General features: G+C 39.5%; 1 protein-coding gene across 9 annotated transcripts in view; it reads right to left on the reverse strand.

Moving 5' to 3' along the window:
- The window catches only part of dnc (phosphodiesterase dunce), a 210619-nt gene that overhangs the window by 121438 nt on the left and 73617 nt on the right, over window positions 1-15564 (reverse strand). For 3 of the 9 annotated variants that reach the window (XM_015169138.3, XM_015169135.3, XM_015169139.3), the window contains exons 1-2: window positions 9132-9381; window positions 5862-6213 (exon numbers count right to left, since the gene is read on the reverse strand). The exons of 5 other annotated variants lie outside the window; for them this stretch is intronic. The gene's annotated coding sequence lies outside the window, so the exon portion shown is untranslated. Of the gene's footprint in view, window positions 1-5861; window positions 6214-9131; window positions 9382-15564 lie in introns of those variants that run through there. One more of the 9 variants, XM_032440243.2, reaches the window with a different exon arrangement.

Below are 15564 nucleotides of genomic sequence, written 5' to 3' on the forward strand. Positions count from 1 at the left end.
AGCAGCGACAGGCAACAAGAGACGCAACAAGATTGTGCCCTTATTTTGTTAGCTACCTTCCCCAACCAGCCCAACACACCCCACCCCCACATGCATTATCCAAGCTTATTGTCACATAATCTCTGTCAACATAAAGCAGGCCACATCCGCGACTTCCCCATTGCCCCAAGAAATACGCTTGCTGCACGACCATTACAGCTCTGCTAATATGCTTGGCACACACTATACGCACACTCACACGAACACGCACACACACACGCACACACAAGTTGGTGGGTCTTAAGAAGTGCTGCGGCTTGTACGAGTAACATCCGGATAGATCTAAGATGACAAGGTGATAGAATCCACTCAGTACCATCTAGAAAATCTATTTATATGCAGCTCGTACAAACATATATTTTTTTGTCTGTCTTCAATATTTACTTTTTCAAATCAAAATATTTGCAGCTGTTCAAAATTATAATATCGTTTGTGTAGACAGTCTTGGGAAATACCGTATAAGCTGTTAGTTAAATAAAGTATTTAAATTCTTGTTCTATGAAATTTTTAATATAAAGATCTGGCTGTGCATACTTGATCTTTGCCCAAGTGTAGTTCCAATTTACTTGTCGACTTCTCGACTCTGCAGCATCCGCTCTCTGCACACTGTGCGCCGTGTAAAGTCCAGCCAGTCTAAGTTTGTCAACGAGAAACTTTCTCGAATGGGCTTATTGAACTAACTTTGAGTTGTTTTCAACTTATAAAACTTATAAATCTTATGTTAACTCATTTATGAGCTTTAATTATAACCTCAAGTGGAATAGAATTGCGTTGTGAACTTCACTTGTTAACATTCCCTCAATATAAGGCAATTGTGCGTAAACGCAATATTTCATTTTACAAATATTTTAAAGCTGTTGCCTGTGTGTGTGTGTATACGTGAGTGTGACATTTCTTTTCACATAATTCGTGTTCAATTATACGCACCGGGTAGCTTAGCTTAGTTGTAAATTTAAGGGTTGCAGCTGCAGCGTATGCCTCACTTAAAAGGCGGCACATTAATGTACACATCGGCACACACACACACACACACACACACACACACGGCTAGACACACGGCCATATAATAACAGCTGAAAAGTTTTTGTCATTAAATTAGACACGTCGGGGGCAACAAATAATGAATAGATTTTGGCAATCGTGCTACTGATAAACCTGTCTAATCAATCAATATGCGAGCCTCACTTTTTGGCATGTTGCATAAACTCGTCCAATAGAAAATGGCAGCCATAAATGTTCCCACGGCACATACACACACACACACACACACACACGCACGCGTGCACACACATGCACGCACATATTGATTATTTATAGGTTTTGTGTGGTCTCAGGTTCAGGTTGGGCAACCATTTTGCATAAAAAAAAGAGAGAGACAAAAAAAAAATGCCAAACTGAGACACAAATCGAAGCTGCCAACCTGTCGGTAGTCATTTATTGTGCTGGACATTATTGTTATTATTGTTGTTGTTCTTTTTGTTGCTGCTGCTGTTGTTGTTGTCGTGGCGTGCTAATGGCAAATTAGGGCCTGCAATTTGTGTCAAGTTAAAGTTTGTATGGCCAAAAGTCAGCCATTTTATGGCCACCAACAATTTTACCAATATCGCAAATTAAACAATTTTAACCCAGTGGCAAGACTGGCAGCGCTGCCAGACATATGCACGACAACAGCAACAATTCGGCTCGACATTATAAAATATGATGAATTTAATTTGCAATTAGTGCCCGACCAGCTAAATGCCAGCACGAGGAAAAGCAACGTTAATTGAAAATAACGAACAGTGTTGTGAGTACAAAGTGAATGCTAAGTGAATGCACGAAAATTGAGGAAAATTGTTTTGCACAGGCAACTTGAGTGACAAATTAGATGGAAATGCTAAGTACAAATAAATATACTTGCCAGCCCAAATGAATGATTGACATCGGGCTGGGCGGGATGGTCGGTGGCAAACGAAGAGCCACGAATATTTATTCGACATCAAGTGCTCAACAACGAATAAAACTGAATCATGTTGATTATTCAAGCGTAATTTGATGCCAGCAATTATTGAGAGTGTCGCAATAGATTTTCACTTTATCACAAAAGCGATTGGTTTTGATTGAAATAGTCGTTTATAAGAGAAAACATTCTTCAAATAGAACAATTTATACTAATCATTTACTTAGGTATTTATTAAGTGTTTAATAGCCGTGAACACATTCATTAGGTCTGAGTGTTGTATAACGTGTGACTATAATATAAACAACAGCATGTTTTCCAATTAAGGTGACATATGCTTCTTGAACCATGAGAAATTTGGGCGGCTTTAAAGTCACACGCTCATTCAAGTGGATTCGGTTCTATATGAAATGTTTGACTCTGGCCTTGAAGTGTTTTTATGAAAATTGCAATACATGGGAAAGCTGTCAGTCGATATGAAGCGGATTTCCTTTTTATTTATTTTTCCTGCTTACTTCGAATTGAACCTTGAAGCGGATGTGTTGCCCAAAGACGAGCCGAATCTAAACCATAATGGAATATTTTATTTCGATTCTGATGATATATCCAGGGCGTTAATATCACATACAAAAATGAAATACCTTAAGTCTGTGTACACTTATGAGCTTCGAATAAAACTTCAAAAATCAAACTTCAAAATAGATACTTATCGACTTTATATGGAAATGGGAAAAGATATTGAAAAAACTGATAAGCTCGAACTGCGCATGGTATGCGAAGATATATTTCCTTAGGAAATTGCACCTATTTCATTGTTAATTGTGTGCATGTTCAACCACACAGCCATGGTAATCATATTTACACATGTTCAATGGATACTGAGCAACATTTGTATAAGTTTGTATAAGCACGCACCGGTCATGGATCTAGCCACAATGTGCTGAATGTGAGGACTTGCAGTAGCAAACGTCAGTTTCAAACCAATTACGCATATGAATGAAATAAATACAGCCTTTTGAATGGATCCTGTTGCAGCTGTAGCCACAAGTTGCAAGTGGGAGTTCTGTGGCATTTTACGCTGTTGCAATTGCGTAAGAAAAGGTTATAAAGAACGCAATGCTTACATTTCATATTAGCCGTGTACTTCAGATGGGAAAATAAATGGCAGAGTGTGTTACTCTGTGTGTGTGTGTGTGTGTGTGTCGGACGTATGCGAAACCTCGCCGTCAGTCGATGCTTGCTTCATTCATTTGGATGTAAATTGCCCTTAAGACGCATATGCCACACGCACAGCCAAGCAATCAAGCAACCGAGCAATCACCCAAAACGAAAAAGCCCACCCACAATTTATAGACAGCCATCTTTTAGCTGCCAGGCAAACAGTTTTTATTTTTTTTTTTTTGCAATTTTCTATGACAAAATGTGAGCAATTTTCAACAAATTTGTCTTAATTTGCCAATCAACTGCAAAATGTATTTAAAGTAAGCCAGCGGCAGAGGCAGAGAGCGAGAGTGTCTGCTCGGTAAAGTATTAGATAGCGAACGGATTGGCTATGGCTTTCGAGTGGGCTGCCCGTCGCAATTGCATAACAGTAATTGACACTGTGTAAATGCAAATCCTTTAAGTGCCGCTGAAGTGCAGGCCACTTGTGACGAGTGCAGGGCGTCGTCTCAGCCGCTTGGCAGTTCGCAGTTAGCAGCGTGGCAGTGTGGCAGTTGGCAGTCAGCAGTCAGCAGTAAGCACAGTCATGTCGAGAAGTAAGCACATACACGCACAGACGTCTATTGAGAGTGTATATTTAGAATGTGGCATATGTTTAAAGTTAACACTTTATCTCAATCTTATCACAATCGACGCACACAGGCGTCGCAGCTTATCAAACAGCTAAAATCTCGAAAAGAGAGCGCAACAGTGCGGGACGTGGGAAGGGGGTGGCAAACTTAGCCTGGATGTCGGCTGATAAAAGTATGCTGCACAGCCACAATGTCGCCTATTAATTGATTTTCAGATTTCAGCTACTGGAACAATCATTCACATTGTACTCCATGCAACTTGTACGCGATTCGGGTTAAAAGTTGTCGCACAGTGCAAACAATTTGTGCGTGTTGCGGCCCAATACTTGAGACCCGAGTCTTAAGTCGCTGCTGTTTTCAACTATCTAGTGCCCGTGGGCGAGCACAGTTATCTTATCGGGCCTGGCTAAGACCTGCTGCTTTAAACAGCTTTAGCGGCCAGCGATACGATTATGAAACGTGTCGCATTTCTCCAACGTGATTAACTCCGTAGGCAAAACAGTCCGTCCAAAATAAATATATATATATTTATATACTTATATATATATACCTTAAGTGCCAACCATATCAAATGCATGAAAAATAAATCATCAAACCGCAAATAGGTAGCAAGTGGGCTAACTTATGTGCGGCATTGTATAAATTACAAGGCAATCATGTGGCAATTATCTGGCTCATCAACGGCAGCGGAAGAAGCTGCAGCAATTGCATTTGCAGTTGGGTGTGCGTGCTTGTGTGTGTGCGTGTGTGTGGGAGACTTACAAGTGGCGCCTCAGCTTTGACGCCTGACTGCAAGTAAGTGTGTGTGTGTGTATGTGTGTGTGTGTGCGTGTGCGTGAATGTGTAAACACTTAAAGTCACATAGAAAATGCATGCATGGGCCTTTAATTGAATCAAATTAGCTGGAATCGTTGTTATCAATCTAATGCACAAATGATTTGCAAGTTAATCAACTTTTGGACGTCTTTACAGCTTGGATAAACTTAAGAATTGTATAATTGCGAATGTATCCACCGAAGCGAATGCATCAAATTAAGCTTGCGATGTCACCTCTCTGGATTTAGTCAACTATTTAGTTCTTTCAGTATTTAGTCAAGTAACTGTCAAAGTTAACAAGCATTTTAACAATTTATTCAGCAGCCTTAGCTGCCTGTGCAAAGTTAGCATGCACTACGTCTGCCTGAAGAAGAATGCACATACATGTAAATATGCAGACGTATGTCAGCAGCTTACGAAAAATAAACATCTGGGAGCTGACAGTTCACTATGCGTTTCATTAAATATCAGCATGCCCTGTCAGGCTGTCGTTGAGGTGTCGCCAACACAATTGTTGACGATTACTTGACAGAAGCCGTGCAGCAAAGAAAACTCAATTTGGCATCTTGTCAAGTAACATAAGCTTTAAAAGGCTCTTTAATTTTATTGATCGATAGGTGTGAAATTTTGTTCGCTTTTCAATTGGAATGCAAGTGAAATGTATTGGGACCCAAGAAATAGTGAGCCTGGTCAAAGACGCTGATGATATACCGCATTTAATTAGATTGCAGCAAATTGCAATAATTTCGGCAGATCCAATTTAGCTGAAAACTATATGAATATGGTCGCAAATGTGCATAATTATTGTATTTGGGCAACAATATGAGATCCGTGGCGTTGCATTCGCATAAGGCACAGTAAATATTTGCTATATATGTATATATTATTCGGTATATAACGTATTGAACTTTCCCTTTCGAGCAAGAGATGTTGGCTAACAAAATTGAACCGCAAATTGAATTAAATGCAACCAAGTGCAAATGTTGAACATGCAAACAAGAACAACACAAGCACAGACAAATATCCTGTACTCTCGATGGGCACACATGGCGGATGCGTGATGTGTGATCCATATTTCCTTAGCTGTTGTGCGAATATATTTTGCACAAAATTTCGAGTGTTGCGAGCTTCAATTGCAGTCTTCGTTTGAATTTTCAGTTTTGCGCTTCGAGTTGGAGTTTAAGTTTGAGTTTCAGTTGCAATTTGTAGTTTTTTAATTATTTTAAAGTTAATTACATTATTTGTAGTTTATATTCCGTTTGCTGTTAAATTACCTTTTGTATCGCTGTTTCTGACGACCTTCCTGTTGTTGCGATGCGTATGTTGTTTTTTTTTTTGTTTTTTATTTTCCTTATTTTTTGAAATGTATTTTTTATTTATTTTTTTTTTGCAGTTGCTTGTGGGGTTCGGTGTGTGGTAGTTGGGCGAGTGCCCCCAACTTGACTTACGGCACAATTTGTTTCGTTTTTAATTGCTTTTTAGCTTTTGGTTTTGTGTTGTTTTTTTTTTTTTTTACTTATGCGTATGCGTGATGTTTTTTTTTTTATTTTCTTTTCAGAGATTTTTTGGTATGCTTGTCTGGAATTTGGTAAGCGGCCGCTTTGAAGGCAGCAAAAGCGGCCAAAACTGTTGAAATTAACGCGCAAAGAGTAGAAAAGAATGAATTAATTTTAAGCACACAGTGAAAACACGGAGAATGGCTTTTGCTCATGTTATTAATATTATTATGATATTCTTTAGGTGGTTCGTTATTAGTTTTTTGTTTTTTTTTTCTGCGTTCTTTTGTTCATTCTAATTTTTCGTTAAATATTTTATGTCCTTGTTTTACACCTTTTGGCTTTGGCTGGCCAGCGGATTTGGTCGCTGTTTGCTTTTGGTTTATTTTTATTTTTATCGTAAAATTTGTCGCCTGTCTTCGTTGTTTCAGAGCACAGAATTCATACACTCGACTGCGCGTTGTGTGTGTTTATAAATAAATAAGTTTCACATCTAATGGCCACCGAAATGAAATTCTAATCCCAAGCCCAGCTGCAAACCAGCACACAAAGACTCACAGATACACATAGAGAAAGGGAGAGAAAGAGAGTGAGAGAGAGAGAGAGGGAGGGAGAGAGTGAGGCAGATAGAGAGGGAGAGTGGAGGGGGTAGAGCCAGTGACACCCAAAACGCTTAATGCGTATCTATGAGATACAACTACGCACACTTTGTTGCACTACGCTGTGCGTGAATTATGCGACACAAGCACTTAGCATTGCCCCAAAAACAAAAACCCAAGAACTGAAAACAATTTGATGAATTTCCACAGACAATATTGTGGCATACCCTGCATTGAGTACATCAATGCTATTGCCTGACTTGTCACAGTGGCAACAATTGAATAAGCCGCGTAAAAGAACTTAAGAACTTTTAAGAACTGAGCCTTTTGTTTTTTGTTTGTTATCTATTTGAATGTATTATTATTAAAAAAAAAAAAAAAACAATATATATGACAGACTGATAAATAGCTGGGCTTGCTATAAATAAATTAAATGTATTTATAATCCCGCTCTGAAATGCCATATTAGACTTTAATATGATCTGGTGAGCATATCTAGTTTTGCTATATCATGTGTTTATATATTTGGAGGATTTTGGGGAACTTAAGTTCGGAAATAGTAAAAATAACAAAAAAAAAAAAAAAAATAGAAACGTTTGTAATCAAAGCTGATATATTTAAGTTATATATGCGATAAGATACAATTGCGCAGGGAATATACGCTTTAGTCACTGCGATGAATTCTATAAGATAAAAGCCATACTCTAGAATATAATCTGATAATCCTTTAAGACGGGAAGTATATTATAGGAACAAGAAAAAAAGGTTTGTTTTTTATACATGAGGGCTACAGATATTGACAACTGCACTTAGGACCTCTATAAGATTTGTAGGGCATTTGAACTACGGTGAGATGTGTTGCAAAATTGTAGACTGCTTTTCGCTTTTCATTTTTCGCTTGATGAATATTTTAAAATAGTTTTCGGCTGCCGCAAAAATATGTGTTAATTTTTCTAGACATTGTAGTTTTAATGCGTTTACTGCTCTCGCCGTTGTTGTTGTTGTTCTTTTCCTTTGTTTTGGGGGCCGTCCAATAATTTTGATTGCTGCCAAAAATTCGTAGACAGACGGCCGCATTTTCGCCTGCCTGGGCTAAGGCGACCAATTCTCTAAGAAAATGTGGACAACGATATCATTCTCCCTCTCTTAATCTCTCTCTCGCTCTCTCTCGCTCTCTCTCTCTCTCTCTCTCTCTCTCTCTATCAACTCTTGTTGCTACTTATGTCCAATACACTACACAGCAACGCAGCCCCCCTCCCCAGCCCCCTAGCGTTCACCCACCACAACCCCTTAATAGTTGGCCAAGAGCATGTGTCGTATCGCTCTTCAGAATTGACGGGTTTCTAGCGCTAATTGATAGCAAGTGATATGAAAAATATATTATTGCCGTGTGTTAGCTTTTGAATTTGATTTCTTTGAGTCATGCCACATATATGGACTCTTGGCCGGTTGACAACGGCTGGCAGCCCAGCGACAGCTTGACTATCTAGATTTTATCTGGTTAAATGGAGGCTGCTTGCTTCTAACAATTTTTGTTTCTTCTGGTTTTTTGGCTGTCATTTAAGGCTAACATTAATCATTGTGATTAATTGAAATTTTGCTTATCTGTGGGCCCACCTGACCGAAGTTTCAGCAAGGTAGATCATAGCGATAATCCGCGAAATACTGCACAAATTTAGTCTAACACCAAATCGCTTCGCTCTCTCTCTCTCTCTCTCTCTCTCTCTCTCTCACTCACTCATTCTCACTCTCACTCTCACTCTCTCTCTCTCTCTCTCGCTATCTGGCCATAAATAACTATATAAATTTCCCAGGCAGCGGCTTAAAATTGATGCTAAACAAACAACAACAATCAATAAAAGCAATTAATTTGATGCAATAAATCGGGAATTGCCTGAAATGAGAGACGCCCACACTAAAGACAAAGCTGCCTTTGACAACTTTTCGATTCTCTGGGCCGTGCTCAGAGCTTGGGCCGTATACATAAACTGTAACAACCATATATGGGCCACATAGTCGACATGGTATACCTTAATCATTGTGCTCATATATGGCCAAGGTGGCGCCCAAAACAAAAAATGGCAAAATGAAAACGTCACCAACACGATCTGTGTGCCACAATAGAAAAAAAAAAAAAAAAAAAAAACAGTACACGGCATTTATTTGTTTATATATTTTTTGATTCTATGGATTCTGTGCCCTGCAACAAGTAATGTTTCTTTGTTGTTGTTGTTCTTGTTGTTTTTGTTTTTGTTTTTGTTATTGGCTGTTGCACAAAATGCTAGCAAGTATCTTAGAGAGAGTCTCGCGATGGCTTCGCCATTACACGCACATCACATTTCCAGGGCTGTGCACTTTGATTCCCTTTCATAGCACCTTTTGCACTCAAAACGCGACACACAACAAAAAAAAAAAAAAAAATCAAACCAAAACAAAAACAAAAAAATACCATATAGCAATCGTGCTGAGGCTAGAAATGGCAAAACACTCGACTTTACACACGGGCACGTTAAAGTTGTTGCTGTTGTTGTCGCTTGATGCTTGATGCAATTGTTGCTGCTGATGATGATTTTGCTGATGCTTTTGTATGCACGTGCTGCTGCTGCTGCTGCTGGTAGTTAGCTGCTGCTACTGCCGCCGGTTTCTATTTAGCTCTGCTAGTCGCTGCTACTAAACCTTCACGCTAGACGTTTGCTACGCAACTGACAAGCGGCAGCGATTCGTGACTTGCGACGAGCCAACAACGAGTCGCAACTCGGCTGCGGTTCGGTTCGCCTAACGTTCGCTTTCAACATGTTGCGAGTGACGAGCGACGAACACCGAGCGACAAATGAAAGTGCAGCGGCACTGGCATTTGCTGCACCGACTCAGCTTTTTGGCTCTTCGGCTTTTGCTGCATGGCAGCTCGCAAAAAAAAAAAAAAATAAATAAATAATATATAAAAGGAAAAAGTGCTTTAGTCGGAACTGTACGACTAAAAGATATCCTATGGCCGAGTGGTTGTTACAAACATTCCACACTTCTTGGATCCATACAGACACACACATACATAGGCAGCTTATTTATCCTTCCTTTTCTTCATCTTCTTTCTCTTCAGCTGTACAATTTAATAAATTCATTTCTGAATGACGGTGATCGATGATCGGTGTGCATAGTCCGATCGAAATTAAATTTTCAGAACTGATTGCAAAAATCGATATTTATCGATTTCTAGCAGTTAATGAATAAACAATTTTTATTCTACACATTATAATTACAAATTTGAAGCATCTAACTCATTATACTTTCCGAAGTCTTCTATATCTTTTTGGTACCCCTTGAAAATGGGTGCAGGGCATTAACAGTTTTCGGCTTCGTTTGGCTGCTGCACGAGATTGGTGGGCAACTGCGAAAAGAGCAAACAAAGCAAACAAAAGCATCAAGAGCAAATAAATAAACTGCAGCAGCAGCAGCAGCAACAACAGCAGCAGCAGTAGTGTAACCCCTAGCAACATGCTGCACAGTGGCACAAAACTGCATGCACTTAGATATTTCAAATAGAGAAATGGAGCAAGAATTGTTTAGAAAATCGGTTATGACACCAACTAAACGAAAATCACTTCATACATAAGAGGATTTCGATTTGGTCGTCAAGAATGGCAAAGCAGAAACGTAAATTCAAATGCTCTCAAGCGAGGCTACTCGAGAGAATTATTGTACGGTTCAATGTATGTGTGAGTATCTGTGTGGTGTTCCCAGACAGAAATTCAGCACACTATCTACTTTGCAGCTCCATTAGTGAGACATCTAATTGGAGAAAGAGAGAAAGCAAATGCATGCTATGTACATAAATTCATTATTGGGATTTTTGTTTGTTTTTAGTAGAAGTAAAGCATATAGTTATAAACTATATTTCTAAATGTATTTTTTTTATATGACGTGTGTGCTTGTGTGCTTAATGGCCAGCATTAGCAGAATGAACAGAAGGAGTCAAGCACGCAGTGGCTTGGCAGTGGGGGCAGCAGAAGCAGTGTGACTGAGAGCAGCAGCAGGAGTTAGATATAGCTGCTTAGCAATATTTGTTAAGTATTTGAAGGAACCTTTTTCGAATCCGTTTCGCAGTGTTATTCTTTTGCCAACTAATTAATTGGCTTTTTAATGAGATGTGCAGTGGAGCGCTGCCTGATTGAAAGGCATACTGGACTTGATTATTTTAGTATAGAAAATGTTGTCTACTTTTTCTATTGCTGCGAATTTGAAAGATCAAATGATTGTAAGTTGCTCTGGGTAAATATTAGACTGCAAGCAATAACAATAATCAATACACAAAGAAAAACATATAAATATTAATGCAGCACTGTGCTGGGTATCGAGAGCCACCAACTAGCTGCAATAACGTCTGCAATCAAAGCACCCTCTAATAAATACAATCAGCGCAGGGACAAGAACAAAACGAGATTCTGTATAGCTACAGTTTTTTCTGCGGCCCGGGCCAAAGCAAACATGTTGCTAAGTATGCTTCTAGCCAACATGTTGGCTGCCTTTGGCTGACTGGCAGCATTAACGATGTGGTTGTGACCAACGACACTGCCACCGTCGCCGCCACCACCACCAGCAGTGGAAGCAACAGCAGCAGCAGTAGCAGCAGCAGCAGCAGCAGCCGCTGATGCCGCCGTCGCTGCGAAATCCCAGACGCGCGTTAGTTATAGAAATGGTAGACAACAATGGCTGATGAGGTTATGACTGCAAAGCTCAGGGTTTGGGGGCACCTGCACTGGAATTTTATTGGGGCGTGTGCAACACGGCGTATGATTAACAGAATTACCAAACATTTATCAACAGCTACTGCACTTGACGACTCCCCATGGAGAAGTTGAAACCAAATAAGACAAAAAAAAAAAAAATATTCTAAATAAATCCCGTAACAAGCAGGTTACTTTTGGCTTTCTCCCGCTTCTCTCGCTCTCTATTTCTCACTCTCTCTCTCTCGCCCAAACTTCCCTTTAATGTGCTTTAGTTTAGGTTTTTCATTACACGCATTACAAGAATATTGAAAGCTTTCTCCGGTCTGTTTTGTGTTTGTTCAAGTGTTTTGAACTGGCTCTTGGCCCGCAGAAGCTCTAAAATACATAGTTGAAATGCAACTGCAAAGGAAAACAGAAGCCGATTATCTAATTAAACCGACTACAAACAGACCAAACAAAACAATTGTAACACTTGTGAGTTTTCATTTGTGCGGCAATACTCGCACTGACCTTGGGCTCACTTCGCACTCAATTGGACGCGCTCTAAGACCTCGGGTCTAAGAATTTAGGAGCGGAGGAAAATAAACTGTGACAGTGACCAGAAACTGTCAAAAACTCGACTTGAATGTCGCCTCGACATAAAACTGTCGCAAAGATTGTGACAGAATTACAAAAATGGGATGTTTAACTAAATGCTGTTGGACCTTAGGCGAAGCGTTTTTGAATTGTTGGCAACAGGTAAGGCGGCTTGGGCCATCACCATTGCCGATCCTAAGTCCGGTCGAAAACAAAAGAAGCTTTTGCTGGCGAACGCAAATTCCAGATAGCAGAGAAATTACGTCTGGCAATAAAAGCGGCTGTGCGATATTCAAGAACAATCTAGCAACGGGTCGCAACTAACTAATATAAATTGTGTGTTCCCCATAAGTGAAAGATAAACATAGACCAAGTCAACGTCTTCAGTCGACTGAGAAGAATTATAAAGGAATATGTTGTTTAAATTCCTAAGACTAAACATCGAACCTCCAATAAAGTCTAGGAAGGTCGCCAAAAAGACTTTAAAGAATTTCAAAATATAAATCAATTAGCTGGCTTAGGATAATCAAAATAATTAATGAGCAAGATTAACTATAATGGCCATACTTAGTTATATTTATGCTCTATCAGACTCATTTTAGGATTTGCGCATGCCTTTTGATTTATAAGCCGCTTAACTCAAAGGGAATGAGCAAAATTTCGTTGGCGAACAACAATTTTCTTTAAGCTGCATTTGAAAGTGAAATGCATAGTTTTGATTACATTTTGCAGCAGCTTGCTGTGCCCTTCGATTTCAATTAAAGGTTCTGCCATTTAGTTTTGGATTGTTGGGAAAACGTTAAAGAGGCGAGGGAGACACGCAGCTCACTCTCTGTTATTGATAGACCAATAGACTCATAGTTGCAGCTGCAAGGACGCCAATGAAATTGATTGAACATGTTGCCAGCTGCCCTTTGACTGAGGCAGCGCTCGCAAATTGCAGTGCCGGCATGCTTGATAGCGGCCTTAATATGTATGCCGCAGACCTTGTTGCGTAATTAAACCATAATGAAGTTAGCGTGCCTATTAGGCCGCTTGCCGCAAAGCCGGCTGCGGTAAGGCCCAAATGTTTGCCCAGTTTATTAAAATAGCTTTGTGCAGACCCGCCCTCCCTGGAAGATTCGGAGGCGCCTACTTTGGCTGCAACTCCGTATACGGAGACCACGATTAACTAAAGTTTTTACATGCCACTTACCTATTGCTTATCAAACTTACTGTCTACTTACGTCTTAGGTAAATGAAAGGGCAAACTTACCTGAAAGATAAAAGAGAGAGAGAAAAAATAAAACATGTTATTTGGCTTTAAGTAAGATGTTGATATGTATATATATATATATATAACAGATTGTTCGCATGAAAATCTACGATTTGCAGTTGTCGCATTGCTATGTGGTAAAAAAATGTATATACATTCGATGAAAGAGCGAGAACAAGAAACATCGAGCTTATGTCCGAATGTTGGTTGTGTAACAGCTAAATATGAACATTTTGCCATTGTATTTATGCAACTACGCAAGAAGAAATTGGCTACAGAAATATAAAATAATTGAGAAGTTTAGGACTAATGTAACCTGAATGTAATACAAGACGTGAATATATATATATTTATAAATATTACTTTATAAATGTCATGACTGTCAGTTGCAGCTCTTTGTGGGTGTAATTCTTTTGGTTCTTGCTCTACCAGCTCGTAATCCAGTCCTAGCAACAGCTACAGTTAATTCAAAGGGCATATCTGGTCTTAAATAACATATACGCAGCGTGGTCCAGATCCATATAGTGCAGCATCAGTGCAAAGCTTTCGCACTGTGGTGAAAGCTGCGAAAGCTCCATGCTTTCACTTTGGTTTTTTAACTGGCTATTGCATATATATAGAGCGAGGCTGTGGTGAAAAGCTTTCACAAACAGCTTTGAGCTTCACAAGGTTGTATTAAAAAGCTGTCGCAAAAGCTTTAATACAACTTTGAGCTTCAAAAACTTGATCTAGTTGTAAAACCTTACACAAGAAGCTATTTAAATCAACGTTTGCACCTCTTTTCTTTTGTACCAAGGATTTTAAACGTGTGCAACTTAAAAAAATCAAAGCTTTCTGTTACGTTCTGTTTCAGCTTTAAGCAAGTATAAAACGCTTTTCTTAAAAAATACGGTTATTTAATGAAGATTTTTGATTGAGCCACCTCCATACAGCTTGTTCGATCTACGCATTTGCAGGTCCAAAGATTATCAAGTATAAGGCTAAAACCAATTAGTTAATGATTAAATTCAAATGATGTATTAACATAAGCATTCAATTTGTTAATGGGACTTAAATAAGCAATTAAATTGTTCTTTAGTTCATGTTTATTGCATGTGCACGTGTGAAACAATTGAACACACGCGTCCTGGTTAAATTAAAGAACAGGAATGTCATGTAAGTTGTCTTCCTCGCTTTCTTATTTATTGTTTGCATATTTATAATTATTAATTTATAGCAGTTCTTTTAATTGTACAGCTTTTTCTGTCATTGTTGCTGCCGATGGGCTCAGCAATTATTTCTCATGTGCGTTTTTATTGATTAAACGAAAGAGTTATTTTCACTCGCTGGCAAAAGCAAAGAGTGTAGCAGCCCCTCAGAAGGTGCAGCTATAAATATGAGGCAAATACTCTTTCGTTCGCTATGGATTATGGCCAACTTGTCCAGCAGTGACTGACACACACACACACACACAGCTCACACGCCCACATTTGCTAAAGTTCAATGACTAGCAATAACGAAGCGTCATTCAAGCGTAAATTATTGCCAAGGACCCCAAATGGGCTTGGGAAAACGATGACAGGATAGCTGGAGCAGAGTAGAAGGGCCAGACGGCACGAGACCGTCAGAGCAGCTTAGCGGAAATGTGACAAAAGTACTTCAGAAAGGGTTCGGATGGGGTGCCAGGCTGCTAGTCTACCAGGCTGTGTACTGCTGCGACTGCGGCTGCGACTAGGGGTTTGAGCTTGGGGCCAGCGTATGGAGAATGCGCAACAGTTGATTGCCATCAATTGGAATTATGTAAATCAAATTGTCCACGCAGTATATCGAGTGCATATTGTCCGGGTGACGGCTCCAATTGGGCGTGAAATCGATAGAATTTGGCGGCCCATATGGCTCAACTTCAAGTTGCTCAACGGCAGAAACAAAGCATTGTCAAGTGAAGAAAACATGTTACAAAATAGCGCCAATTAGTCAATACCACTCAAGTAACTGGCATTCAGCTGATACAATGCAATAGCTGGTGAGTTAAACCAGCCTCCTCTTTGCTCACTTGTTCAAGATGCATAGTCTTGTATGGCTTTTGCTTGTATGAACACTAGCTGGGGATTTGAACCAGCACTCTCACTGATCAGTTGCTCAAATAGCATTGTTTCATATGGCAGTTAGTCTTAAACACAAACCGGGTATTTGAACCAGCAAAATTTCTGCTCTTATAAAACTGTTGAATAATAAACATAATAGACTAGCTGGGGATTCACACCAAAATCCTCCCCGTTCATTTGTCTAGTTCAGTTGGACAACTCATCGATATGTATCGATAGTTATTGAGTTTTTCGATTTTGTTG

The sequence above is a fragment of the Drosophila virilis genome, chromosome X (assembly GCF_030788295.1).
Source record: "Drosophila virilis strain 15010-1051.87 chromosome X, Dvir_AGI_RSII-ME, whole genome shotgun sequence".
Classification (NCBI taxonomy): Eukaryota; Metazoa; Arthropoda; class Insecta; order Diptera; family Drosophilidae; genus Drosophila; species Drosophila virilis.